The sequence below is a fragment of the Sorex fumeus genome, unplaced genomic scaffold, assembly GCF_029834395.1.
Source record: "Sorex fumeus unplaced genomic scaffold, SorFum_2.1 ptg000015l, whole genome shotgun sequence".
In the NCBI taxonomy this organism is placed as follows: domain Eukaryota; kingdom Metazoa; phylum Chordata; class Mammalia; order Eulipotyphla; family Soricidae; genus Sorex; species Sorex fumeus.
In genome coordinates, this window is record NW_026606072.1 from 7,252,558 (window position 1) to 7,265,346 (window position 12,789).

At 38.9% G+C, this 12,789-nt stretch overlaps 1 pseudogene; it reads right to left on the minus strand.

Moving 5' to 3' along the window:
* Nucleotides 1-10,698: 10,698 nt before the first annotated feature.
* On the minus strand, nucleotides 10,699-11,627 carry LOC130021372 (F-actin-capping protein subunit alpha-1-like; annotated as a pseudogene).
* Between the last annotated feature and the right edge of the window lie 1,162 nt (nucleotides 11,628-12,789).

The window sequence follows — 12,789 nt, forward strand, 5'->3', positions numbered from 1 at the left end:
GCTACCCGTGATGTATTTGATATGCCAAACACAGTAACAACAAAGTCTCCAATGGAGACATTACTGGGTCCACTCGAGCAAATTGATGAACAACGGGAGGACAGTGACAGTGGCAGTGAATGTATTGTTGGAAGTTCAACTTTTTACCATCATCTCAAAGAACATTGCAACAAAAAACATTTTTTATTACTGAATTATAAGAAGATAATATTTTATTTTTATTTTTTTATTTGACCAGTGTTGTAATTTGTTATTTAACATCTTATTATCTCATTCCTACTTTGGACAAACTGGCAGGCTATCGAATGTAACCTGCCCACACGGGAGAGTCCGACAAACTCCCCGTGGCATACCCAATATGCCAAATACCAGTAACAATGATGGGTCTCATTCTCCTAACTCAGAAAGAGACTTGAAGATGGCACTTTTTAAAAATCTCAGGGCTAGGGCGAAGGAGACGTTACTGGGGACTGCTCGAGGCAATCAAATATTTTTTGTTTTAATTGACCAGTGTTGCAATTTGTTTGCTCCATACAGTTGATAAATATTGTTTCTTGAAGCATTTAATTATATTTAGTCTTATGATGAAATAAAAGAATTGTATCTCATACCTCAGTGATATTAATATGGAAATGACTTTAACATAACCATGAATTCTGAAGCTGAGAGCATGCTAAAGGAAGTCAATTCAACTTTGACTTTTTCCCTTACTACTTTAGACCACTAGTGGCAATTTATATGTGAAAAATAATATATATACCTGATTTAAACTCAGAGTCTCACATATGCAAGGCAAGGCAAGGTATGCATTCGATAGCTGAGCTACATTACTGGACAGAATGTTTTCTGGAGAGAATGTTTTCTGGTGGTGTGTGTGTGTTTGTGTGTGTGTGTGTGTGTGTGTGTGTGTGTGTGTGTGTGTGTTGGATTGCCTTTTATTTTTTTTAGAAAATAGTTCTTTAAATATGAGTTTGATGTTAATCACCAAATGCTGTTTAAAACTCTTTTTTTCTATTCTATATTTCTTCCTGTTTTAAACTCAAATTTTTCAAAGAATAACTTCAGACACACATCATCAGTGCTCAAATATATCAATGTTAGTTTATTAGACAATAGTTTGATGTAAGACCCAAGGTGTGAAGCACAAGGATTACTTTAATGCTGTAAATTATCAAAGTATATTGCATAAAAATTAAATAGAATTGACTTTTAGTGTCAAATTTCCTTCCATGACCTAATTTCTAGGATTTATTATGTTTTAATTATTTAGCTTTTCATTACTTGAGAATAATGGCTTAGTAAATCAAGGAAAAATATTTATACAATATCTACCCCTAAGACTATTGTAGTACCATCATTTCTGGAAGTATTACTGCTGAATATTTTTTAAATAAAGATACACCCTATAATTTGACTGCTAATTGTAAATACGTTAATCATATCACATCATTTGGACATAAACCATGTCTGTCAATATAATTTTTATCTAAAATTATTTCAATAAAGCTGTAAAATTTAAGGGTGCTTGTGGAAGTCTGGAAGACTGCGCAGTGAGTAGGGCATTTATTTCACTATCCTTCAATCCAGCTCAATTGCTGGCAACACATGGTCCCCTGAGAATCACCAAGTACAGCCATCAAAGTTCCTAAGCACCTCCAGGATGGTTTCTCTGGCAATCCCTGGCAGAGCAGGGCTTTAACAGCTCCACTTTCTCTGACCTTTGTGTTGAACTGCTGTCCTAGTTGACTAAAAATCATAGATGATTCTCAGCATGGCTTGGGAGGTCCCTCCGCCTTGTTTGGGACTCTCTACCAGACAGAAAAAGAAATTACTGACAGAACTTAAACTGTGGCCTTAATAAATAGAGTCAGCTATTACTTATTCTAATCCCTTCTCTATATTTTCCCTTACCATCTTAAATTCAAGATTGTACTCAAGGGGTTCCAGAGAGAGGGATTATAGACATAGTACAGTGGTGAAGGTGCTTGCCTTGCATGTGACTGATCAACCCAGGTTTGATCCTGGCACTCCCGTATAGCACCTCAAGCCTGCCAGGAGTGATCCCTGAGCACAGAGCCAGGATTAAGCCCTGAGCATAGCTGGATGTGGCTTCATTTGGCTCCTTGTCTCCCTCCTCAAAAGAAATTCAACTTAATTTCACAGATGTCTTGGATTCTTATCAATTTAAATGTATGACCAATAATGTTTTGATATTGAATTAGAATATAAGATCAATTGAGTTGAACGAGAGCTTCCAGATCCTCTCATATAATCTTGTGATAAAACAGATTAGAAAAACTTAGATTCGGAATGGAATCAGTATGTGTGTGTGTGTGTGTGTGTGTGTGTGTGTGTGTGTGTGTGTGTGTGCACGCGCGCGCGCATGTGTGTTTAAATTGAATCAGCATGAAATAGTTACAAAGCTTTCCTGATTGAGTTTCAGTGATACAATGATCAAATACTCATCCCTCCATCAGTGTACATTTCCCACCACCAAAGTCCCCAGTATCCCTCCTGCCACTCTCACCCAACCCCACCCACTTCCTTTATGGCAGGCACTCCTTCTTACTCTCTCTCTTCTTTGGGCATTATGGTTTGCAATGCAAAAACTGAAAAGTCATTAACCAATCTGTGTTCGGTTGCTACTCCCAATTCTGTCTTCTACTATTTCCTAGCTCTTTGCCACTACAAAATATTGTGGGTCAATAGTTTATTTGGTGCATTGTCATTAATTGCCAATTTCTACCCAACTAAATTGCTGGCAAAATGCTAGGTTGGACCAATATGGAAGAATTGCACTCTCTTTTGTTCTCTGGGTCTCCCAAGTGATGTTCAAGGGGGCTGGGGGCCCAGAAGAACTCACTTTCTGGATAAGTAACAGAAACTCTCTTTCAAGGAGTATGACATGATGCCACTTAGTACTCGTATTGCAAACCATAACACTCAAAAGGAGAGAGAGAGTAAAAAGAAATGTGCCTGCCAGAGGCAGAAGGGTATGGGCGGGGGGGGGGGCTTGCAGGAGGGAGGGATACTGGGATACTGGTGGCAGAGAATGGGCACTGGTGGAGGGATGGGTACTCAATCATTGTATGACTGAAACAAAATCACAAAGGGTTGTAAGTCTGTAACAGTAAAAGAAAAAAGAAGTATAATAACAGAGGCCTTTTAGAAAGTGCTCATTATCAATAAAAATCAGGCAATTCTAGTGTTAAGAGTCATAATATATTATGTAACTGATGATTTTAAAGGGGATAGTTTGTTCAATAAAAAAAATTCTACTTTCACCTTGAACTCTACTACTTTATAAAAACAAAGTAGATTAACAAGCTTTGTTAGCTTGAGTACTTGTATATTCACTGAATGTGAATACATGTATATTCGCTGAATGCTGATTTCTGAAAGGCAATTCCTCTTTCCATTGTTTTTCTTACAAGTTTTAGTGAACAAAATAGTTTTTCTGCTTAATATGAAGGACAAATGTGGTATAGAGCCAGAGAAAAAGTAGGGAAGATGCCCATTTTGTACTCAGTACACAACGCTGTGTTCTCTTTATGACCCTCATTTAGGTATACAACATGTCTTTCACTGATCATTTGGGAGCCTCCTGTCCAGGAAAGTTAGTCATGGGCATTGGTTCACACCCGAAGAAAACTATTTTCACACATCTTCCTTTCTTCATACCAACAATCAATCCTCTCTTAGCTCTTTCTCTGAACCAAATTCCCAGAGAGTTCTCAATGACATTTTTTTTCCATAAAAATTTTTTAGACTGAAAATTGGCTTGTTTTCAAATTCCATCTGATCAGACTTTGAATTTCACCATCAATGCACTGTTGAAATTCAAAGTTTCACGAGGAAGACATAGGAGAGGAAACTCCATAAGAAACTAGTTAGCTCTAATAGTATGAATCTCCATGAATTTTACGTTATTTGGTTATTTCCATAAGTTTTATCATATCAGCTATGTGTCTTTTTAAAGTATATAGCATAATGATTATATATTAGGTATATATACAAAATGACTGCCGGATTATCTAATTAACATTAATTGCCTTAAATAGTTATGTTTTTTGTGATGAGAAATTAAGATCAATTTTCTTAGTGACTTTCAATATACAATTTTTTTTCATCTTGGGGAGCAGCAATTGACTATATCATAAATGATAGGATTTTATACATACAGTGTTCCAACACCACACCCTTTCTCAGAGTATCCCCCTCCCCAAAATACTTTCCCCAGGCATTTTACACTTTAGTCAGTTTAATACATCACTCATCTTAATCACTTAATCCCCGTTATTCATCGATCTACTCGAGCGGGTGGCAGTAATGTCTCCATTCATTCCGGTTGCGTGCTAGTGTAGCCCAATGGTATCTGTTCATTCTAGGAACATGCAGAGCCTTAAACCGATCATTCAGGGTCTTGACGAAGAAGTCTGACCATCTTGTAGGTGGGCGTCCACGTGATCTTTTGATGTCCCATGGAATCCAATCAGTAATGGCTCTAGTCCAGCGGTTGTCTGTAAACCTCATTATGTGTCCAGCCCATTTAATTTTTGATGTCTTGGCAAATGAGACAGCGTCCCTGATTCTTGAGCGTTGACGAAGATCAGAACTCTGGATTCTATCTCTCATTTGAGTGAATCGTGATTTCCAAGCACAGCTCTTTCGATTCCTCTTTGAGAGACCCGAATAGCGTTCTCATCCTGTTTTCGTAGGGTCCAGGTCTCTGAGGCATATGTTAATGCAGGAAGAACAGTGGAATCAAAGAGATGTGCTCGTAGCTGGAGGTTCTTTGTCCTTTTAGTTATTTCTTCAACGTTCTTGAAGGCATTCCAAGCTGCTCTCTTCCTCCTGCGCAACTCGGGTGCCAGGTCATTCATCATGTTGATTTCTCGACCTAGGTATATATAACTGTTGCATTTGGAGATGGTGGTTCCGTTGAGAGCGAATGGAGCATCAGGAACAAGGCTGTTTCTCATAAACATTGTCTTGGTAAGATTCAGCTGTAGTCCGACCTTTCCACATTCACCGTCAAAGTCGTTCAGCATTTGTGCCTCTTGGCTGATGTTTGGTGTTATTAGAACGATGTCATCAGCAAAGCGGAGGTGGTGTAGTTGCCGACCATCTATCTTCACTCCCATGCTTTCCCATTCCATTCATCGCATGATGTTCTCCAGGGTGGCACTGAAGAGTTTTGGTGAAATGGTATCACCCTGCCGAACCCCTCTCTTGATATGGATGATTACTTCTTTGTAGAATGGTGAGATCTTGGTAGTGAATCCACAATAGAGCTCACGAAGGATCCTGATGTATTGAGTTTATACGCCCTGATTGGTTAGGGCTTCCATGACCGCTTCCGTCTCAACAGAATCAAAGGCCTTCTTTAAATCAATGAACGTTAGACAGAGCGGCATCTTGAACTCCCGAGAAACCTCAATGAGCTTAGTAATCGTGTCGATGGTACTGAATCCTTTGCGGAACTTGGCTTTCTCGCATGGTTGTCCTTCATCTAGTGTTCTGCCAATCCTATTCAGGATGACTCGAGTGAACAGTTTGTAGTTTACAAACAGTTTAATACATATTTTACTTAAAACTGACTAGGCATCAGGCACTCAGTGTTAGTGACAGGTGAATGGCAATGAATAGACTAGGAAAAGACTTTGTTTTTATGGAATTTAGCATTTGACAAGTTAGATATCAAAGAATGATGATAAATGTAATACATGTTAATAAAATGAAAATGACCTTGGAAACATATGACAGGAAGACCTGATAGAAAAACTCTGCAGTGAAATAACAAAAACCAAGCAAGAAGTAGCCAGATAGCCTACAGACAGGTGCTCAACTGCCTACCCTATCATTATAATAGATACCTCTCTCCATCTTTTGTCAGACCCTCCCTGTCATTTCCAGCTTAATGGTTGGCACAGAAATTAGAGAAACTATACCTTTGTTAGTTATGGTATTTCTCATTTTTTATGCTATTTTTATATTCTGCATTTTATTCTGTATTTCATTTTATATTTTATATTCTGTATATTTATATTTTATATATAATATATAAATATTATATACTTATATAATATTTTATATTCTGTATTTCAGAGTAGAAATAGATTTGATGTATGCTTTAGGGAGAGATCAGAAATTTAGTGCATTCTTCTAAACCGTGCTGAGTTAAGACAATTTTAACAATTTTCATTAGCTTTATTGCCTAGGGCAATACATACTCAGAATTATAGTGATTAATACAAAGCAGGAACCAAAGTTGAATGTTCAAAATGATAAGAGCCAGAATATTTATTCAAAGCATGACTAGAGAGTTTAACAATTTAATTCAGAAAGGAACAGACTTAAAATGGGTTCATAGTTAATCTAATTTATTCATATAAAATAGTAACATACACAGACCCCGCTTTTATTAGCTATAATCTTTAAAATTAGAATAACATTTTAGTAACTGATATCTTTAAACATGGCACTGTTAGAAATTTTTGTTTTAAAACAGTTGATTTGATCTAAACAAATGCTTTCCAGATAGTCCTGTGCTAGGTCCTCTGCCACACGAGGAGCAAAGGAAGTAAGCCAAAAGCAGTCCTGCTCTCTGCTGATTGCAACACGAAGTGATGGTTTTACTTACACTGAAGTGGTAATAGAGTGTTCTTAGAAAATTCTCAGTGTTCTAAAAATCTTCTATGTAAGCTATTTTATTGCATAATTTCTTCAAAAAATTATTTGAGATTAATCTAATATAAAATTTTGCCATCTGTTTTATCTTACGTATGCCACAACAATTCCCTCAAATTCAGTAAATTTGAGGAGAAAAGTGTCTCTTATAGAGGTGGACTGGGGGCGGGGAGGGAAACTGGGGAAATTGGTCAGAAAGGTACACTGGTGAGGGGATGGGTTTGGAACATTATAAAGGTAAAGGCAGAGGCCCTCCCGTTGATCATCAATTTGCTTGAGCGGGCCCAGTAACGTCTCCATTGGAGACTTTGTTGTTACTGTGTTTGTCATATCGAATACGTCACGGGGAGCTTGCCAGGCTCTGCCGTGCGGGCGAGATACTCTCGGTAGCTTGCCGGGCTCTCCGAGAGGGGCGGAGGAATCGAACTCGGGTCGGCCATGTTGGCTGCGTGCAAGGTAAATGCTCTACTGCTGTGCTATCGCTCTAGCCCCATTATATAATATAATGGAACATTATATTAGTGAGACTTTGTTGTTACTGTGTCTGGCATAGCGAATACTCTCGGTAGATTGCCGGGCTCTCCGAGAGGGGCGGAGGAATCGAACTCGGGTCGGCCATGTTGGCCACTTGTAAGGCGAATGCCCTACCCGCTGTGCTATTGCTCCAGCCCCAACAAAGTCTCCAATGGAGACGTTACTGGGCCCGCTCGAGCAAATCGACGATCAACGGGAGGGCCTTTACCTTTACCTTATATTAGTGAAAATTATGAACAGCTTTGTAGCTGTATCTCATGGTGATTCAGTAAAAAAAAATTGTTTTTAAATTCAGCAAATATAGTTCTCATTTTACTACTCGTCAATAAGCATTCAGTTATCTAATAATTACATGGGAAGTCACTGTCACTGTCACCGTCCTCCCGTTGTTCATCGATTTGCTCCAGCGGGCCCAGTAACATTGTGAGACTTGTTACTGTGTTTTGGCATATTGAATACATCATGGGTAGCTTGCCAGGCTTTGCCGTGCAGGCGAGATACTCTTCGTAGCTTGCCCAGCTCTCTGAGGGGGGAGGAGAAATAGAACTCAGGTTGGCCGTGTCAGCCACGAGCAAGGCAAATGCCCTATCCACTGTGTTATCACTCCAGTATTATAGTAAATCATATTATTATATTCACGGAAGTCACAGAAGTCACGGTCCTCCCGTTGTTCATCAATTTGCTCGAGCAGGCCCAGTAACGTTTCCATCATGAGACTTGTAGTTACTGTGTCTGGCATATCAAATACTCTCGGTAGCTTGCTGGGCTCTCTGAGAGGGGCGGAGGAATCGAACTCGGGTCGGCCATGTTGGCCGCTTGTAAGGCAAACACCTTACCGCTATGCTATCGCTCCAGCCCAATATGCTCATAATAAAGCATAAAGTAAAGTAAAAGTAAAGGCCCTCCCGTTGATCATCGATTTGCTCGAGCGGGCCCAGTAATGTCTCCATCATGAGACTTGTTGTTACTGTGTTTGGCATATCGAATACGTCACGGGTAGCTTGCCAGGCTCTGCCGTGCAGGCGAGATACTCTCGGTAGCTTGCTGGGCTTATTATAAATATTTGCACTGAGATTTCAAAACTATTATTGAAAACATTTGTTTATAACTCCCAATATCTGTTAAGTGTTTTCAAATCTTAAAGTAAGTATGTGAAATATTTAATAATTATGTAGGTTTTGAGAGTTAATTAAACTTATTATTTACCAGTATGTCCCCATTTATCTACCTACTAAATTATCAAATTTAGGAAGTAGATAATTAAACCATGAATAGGACAACATAGAAATCTTGGCAATCTTATAGAAGTATATATTTGAAACAGAAACCAAGTTGTCTTAAAAATGAAAACAAAACTATGACCATAAAGATAAACAGAGAATATGGAGGAAACCAAATTTAAAATGATAAAGTTATACTAGGAGAGATGGGAGGCTAGAGTAGGTGTTTGGGCTCAATGAAGTAAAATATCAGAATTTGGACAAACATTAAATACTTGTGTCACTATCATAATATCATTTAATCACTGTATCACTATATCACTGTCATCCTATTGTTTGTCTATTTACTCAAGTGGGTGCCAGTAACGTCTCTATTCCTCCCAACCCTGAAATTTTAGCAGCCTCTTCTTACTCGTCTTTTCCCAATGATTGAAGGCTCTTTCAGGGTCAGGGGAATGAGACCTGTTATCTTTACTGTTTTTGGCATATCGAATACACCATGGGGAGCTTGCCAGGCCCTGCCTCTGCAGACAGGATACTCTCAGTAGCTTGTCAGACTCTCTGTTTTATATATATATATATATATATATATATATATATATAATATAATTTGCATCCTACTGCCTGAACCCCATCAAAAATGGTGTGTTAACTATGGAAAATGGTAGGAAGTGTCTTTTTCTTTTTTAAGAACAAAACAGGTATATTTCTATTGGACTACTGATACAGAGGATAGTGTGGTCTGAATGGATAGTATGAATGACAAATAATACAAATATAGTTTATTTGAAATAAAAATGCTTATACAGCTCTGTAGGTCACTCATAAATGAACTCTTGCTTGACTTTTTTTTACTCAGCAAAAAAAAAGCTGAAGCACAAACACCCTTTTTTGGACATGTATTTGGAGAAAGGAAGACACTACTTGGTTTTAAAAAAACTGACCTTCCTTAAGGCCTGGTCATAGAAGTGTAAACAATGTAAATGAGTCCACCATTACCAGCTGTCATATCACATCTATGTCACCTGTGCATTAAGGTTATGCAAAACCTGCCACTAGAGGCTTGCTATATCACAGTTACATTTGGCAGGCAGGACTGAGGAAGAGTAATTTAGAACAAGTTTTACAACCTATTTAAAACAGATCACCAGTATTCCCTGAAATACCTGGTTACAATAGAAAGATACTGCCTGGAAGTTACCCTTTTCACTTTGGTTCATTCAGTTTTTGTTTGTGTTTGATTCACTTGCTTATACAATCCTGCCAAAATATTAAAGCACAAAATATGAATACCTACTGTTCCTTCAACATCTGCATTTAAAGTTTTATATTCTACTACATCCCTAGTATGTCAGCAGTTCCTGAATATTAAAAAATGGATTAAAAACTCTTCTGCAGAGAGAGAACAAGGGGGAATGCCCTGCCACAGAAGCAGGGTGGGATGGGGGGATGGGGGGTAGGAGGGATGCTGGGACCCGTGTGGTGGAGGATGGGCACTGGTGGAGGTGGTGGAGGGATGGGTACTTGATCATTGTATAACTGAAACCCAAGCACAAAAATTTATAAGTCTATAACTGTACCTCATGGTGTTTCACTAAAAAAAAAACAAAAAAAAACTTCTGTAAATGCAGATGTCTATAATTATAATAGTACTAGAGGGAAGGAGACAAGGTAAGAAAAAAAAAACAAACACATTTATGGGCAGGGAATGTGGCTCAAGTCTTTGGATTTAAAAAACAGTTTTCTCAGAGAAGCTGGTTATTATGGAATGTCCAGAAACTTCCTTCACTCCACCCCAAAAGGACTTGAAAAGTCCTAATCCAAACTTTTGAAGGCTACAGTTGAGATGTTATAAATGATCAAAGCAGTAAGAGGGAAATATCTTCCATTCAGCTATAGTTGGTAGCATAGCTCCCAGCTGCTGGTGGATCAGTACAGACCACTGAAGTACCAGAAGTGCTCTGAAGGATAAAGGTAGAAAAGTACTGACCAAATGACCTGTCTACGTCAGTAATAGGATGTTATGGATAGGAACATTTCCTAAATAGAATGATTCCAAGATAGATCAATGTTTCCATCATTAAATGTTGCAAAATTAAAAAAATTTACAAGTAGGTAATAGTGAAAAAGAAAATTACAAGGCAAAAAGAACACAAAAGAAACAAGACAATGCTATATAGGTCCAACAGTATTCCATGAGACTAGAAAACCTGTTAACTTTGAAAGCCCTAGCAAAATACCACTCTTGTTTATAAATCACTTATATATCTAACGATCGCATGTTGAATCCTTTCTTTCCATGTAATGAAGAGCCCTGCATTCAGCCTTTAAGCATTTTGCATTTCCTTCCCGATCTTGTAGCTGAGGATCTTGTTCCAGTCGATCTTGGTGCGGGTGACTGGAAGCTGCTGGCGCAAGGCTTTGAACGTGGTGTCTGACATTGTTAGTAGTTCTCACTAATTGCTGTCTGATACTCATTTTCTGCATGCTCTATGATTTTAATAAATTCCTTGGCAGTTTGGACTTCATTCGAAACAGTTACTGAATCTTGTACATCTTTATGACTAACTGAACATTTCCATCTTCATAATAGTGAACCTGTATTTTAAGTACTCCCATCACTTGAGTTGTAGGTGGTGTGATGGTGAACTTCCACTCTGATCTCCAACGACCATTCCAGAAATTTTTAGGCTGAAATTGGTGGTTTTCAATGCATGCAATAGTGGTCTGTTGCCCATCTATAGTTTTAGCATAAACAGTACAGAAGCCGTTGGAATAGTGATCTTTCACATAGGCCCTTAAAGCACTGTCACAGGATTCTCTCCACGACTTCAGGCTACCATCTGTGTCCTCGGACTGGGAGTCACTGGCTTCTTTCCATAAGTGATCAAACTTAAAGGAAATCTTGTTTCTTGGATCTAAAAATCTGCTATTGCCCAGGTCACCATGTTCTGTAATTAAAACCTGATCTTCATATCTTTCTATCTTCACAGGTGTGAACTGATCCATGTTATATTGGGCAAATGCATGTGCTGCCCCTTCTCTGAGGAGATTGTCATTATTAAGTAGTAGCCGGACATCATTGAACACTTAGTTAAATTCTCCTGGGGGTGCATGAGTAATGAATTTTGCAGCTATACGTACCTCCTCCTCATCCGACACCCGATCCTCGAAGTCGGCCATCTTGGCTGCTCTCAGGAAGTGTCTTATGGTGTGTTGCGCGGCTGCAAAGTGACCACACGGTCCAGAAAATGGCCTGGAGTGTGGTGGTGGTTGGGTAGTGGAGGTCAGCTGCTGGAGCTGGGTCCCTTGGAGCGGGAAGGGCTCTCACCCGCCCCACTCTGGGACAACCCAAGTGAAAACAGCCTGGCAAGGAGTACAGTCTGTATCATTTAATAGAAACTATTAATATAAAACAAGACAGTGTGTGTTTTCCTGAAACTTCTTTGTGAAGTAAGCACAAGTTAATCTAACAAAGTGAAAAAACACAAAACAGTTATGCATCTTAAAGCTTTAAAACTCTGACATTGTAGATATAATGTTTAAGATGAATCAAACTGGGTGAGGCAAATATTTGTGCAAAAAATATTAAATGTTTTTTTATGCAAAGGTGTATTTCTGTGTCCATTTATTTTTTGGGGGGAAGGTGGCGGTGCTCAGGACTTACACCTGGCTCTGAACTCAAAAATCACTCTTGGCAATGCTCAGGGAATTATATAGGGTGCTGGGGATTGAACCTAGGTTGGAATATACAAGGCAAAAACCTTACCCACTGTACTACTGCTCCAGCCCACATGTCCATTTGTTTAAGATCAATGAATCAACGTCTGTCTGTCTGTCTCTGACTCTCTATCTCTGTCTCTCTCTCCTCTTCTGAAAAGTATTGAATGGCATAAAAGTACCTATTTCATGCATAATTCTGGCAGGAAATGAGCTGAATGCCAAGGCAGAGTCAGCATAGTGTCAACCATTAAAGCTTTCCTAAATATCCAAACATGATGTTGCAGGAATGTGTAAGTTGTGATGGAGAGCTTCTTCTCATGAGAAAATTGGGAATCCATTGGGAATCATTTTTTTTCCTTTTTGGGTCACAGCTGGTGATGCATGAGGATTATTCCTGCCTCTGCACTCAGGAATTACTCCTGGCGGTGCTTGGGGAACCATATGGGATGCTGGGAATTGAAGCCGGGTTGGCTGTGTGCAAGGGAAATGCCCTACACACTGTGGTATCATTCCAGCCCTGGAAATCTTTAATAAGTGTAAAAGTTTTATTATTTTATAAGTCTAAGCTATCTTCAAGTATTAATGTTTATATCCTATAAAGTGGGCTGGAGCTATAGCACAG